The sequence below is a fragment of the Lolium rigidum genome, chromosome 3 (genome assembly GCF_022539505.1).
Source record: "Lolium rigidum isolate FL_2022 chromosome 3, APGP_CSIRO_Lrig_0.1, whole genome shotgun sequence".
NCBI classification, from domain to species: domain Eukaryota; kingdom Viridiplantae; phylum Streptophyta; class Magnoliopsida; order Poales; family Poaceae; genus Lolium; species Lolium rigidum.
Window position 1 is genome coordinate 23,514,978 of NC_061510.1, and position 1,776 is coordinate 23,516,753.

The 1,776-nt window shown below is 45.6% G+C and overlaps 1 non-coding gene across 1 annotated transcript; it reads right to left on the reverse strand.

Annotated features, from left to right (window-relative positions):
* Positions 1–1,430: 1,430 nt before the first annotated feature.
* On the reverse strand, positions 1,431–1,504 carry TRNAN-GUU. The gene has a single exon. It is a non-coding gene; the product is annotated as a tRNA-Asn (tRNA).
* Between the last annotated feature and the right edge of the window lie 272 nt (positions 1,505–1,776).

Genomic DNA, 1,776 nt, shown 5'->3' on the forward strand with positions numbered 1-1,776 from the left:
TTGCCGATTCATCTCGCATGATATAATTTAGCCGATCAAAACCATTACGGAACATCACGATGTATATATACACATGCATTTTATCAATTACGGATGAAAAGGATAAAGTTGTTAACCTCGATGAAGAAGAAAAAAACAAGTTAAGTGTGGCTTGATTTGTGTAAACTCAAGTGGCAAATCCTCTTAAGCATTTCATCAAACACCTCTTGTGCATGTGAAGAAAAGAGGAGAGCAATACACCCCTCTTGTGAAGAAAGTGAAAAAATGGCCAAGTGTGGCTCACACTTGGGCAGGGCAAGGTAATATAGCCCGATTGGGGACCTTGTCCCGGCTTGTAACACAAACCGGGTCCGAGAGGGTGGAGCTTTGGACCCGGTTTGTAATACAAACCGGGACTAAAGGTTTCCCACGGCCGACACGGCACTGTCCGCGCCTGCCGTGGACCTTTAGTCCCGTTTGTATTACAAACCGGGTCCAAAGGCCACTACCGGACAAGCTCCAGCGAGTGGGGTCGTCTCGGGCAGAACGAACCGGGACCAACGCCACCATCGACCCGGCTTGGTTCAAAGATCGGGACATTCTGCTGCGACCAAAGGCCTCTTCTCCACTAATGATAGGCCTCTTCTCCACTAGTGATAGAGAAACCTATGTAAGTTGTTACCACAAACCGATAGGGGGGGGTGTTAAATGGTCCATATTTGTGGTTTGAAGATGTCTAGCGGTAATTCTTGTGGCGGTCCGCTCTCCAATCTTGCTCCAACAGAGAGCTCTCTTTGCGTGAAAAAAGGTACATTTGTAGTGGGGTGATTTTAGTGTTATTGGAGTTCTTTGATAAAAGGGCGAACGTAGCAACCTTGTGGTACACCTGCATGCCATCTTACTCTGCTGTTAGTCCTGCCTGTTACTCTGCTGTTTTCAGGAAATCATCAAGAAGTTTTAAATTGTGTGTTCTTGAGTGCGCTCCGTGGCAGATGCAGCACACGGGCGAGCTAAACCGTGTCCATGTCCATGTGCATGTGATGTTAGTAGGATTTCCTTTCATTATTGAGGAAGCTTGCTTAAGCCTAGCTGTCATGCGTCCAGCGTCATGGCTTTGTACTCTAGTGTTTCTGAAAGAACCTTTTGCTCGTCTCCTGTGTTTGTTTAAGATAAACAAGCAAACACTGGATTTCCTCGTGTACAGTCAGTTTGCTGTTACTTCACATTTTTTTGCGTCCATTTATCTCCGGGGGGGACAAAGAATTTGCTGTGATATCTCGTATGCCTGCCTTTAACAAGCAGCCCAGATCCACGTTTTTTTTCTGAGGAGAATGTCGATGAACTCGGTGAGAAAAGGAAGATGTGTGAAGCTAATTTTCGAACGAGGATCTCCGCTAAAAAAAGTGATAGATATACGAGCAAAATGACATTTTAGGAAATACGAAAAATATCGCTAGAAGGAGGGCTCGAACCTCCGACCTTGTGGTTAACAGCCACACGCTCTAGCCAACTGAGCTATTCCAGCTTTTGTTTAATTCTTTACTTCAAGTTTCTATGAACTTTTTTGATAACGTGAGAAATACCTTAGAAATGTTTCAAAAACTGGCGCGACCATAAAAGCTGGAACGCAGCACCGAAGCCAAGTTAGCCGGAACCCAAATCCCGTCCACCAAAACTGAACTAACTACTTAGGCATCGTTTGGTTCCCTGTATTTTAGGCCACACTAAATTTGGGTTTGGGGCATGGAAGGGAATACCCTGTCCTAGACGGTAGTCAAAACGGCCATCCAAGCGGGG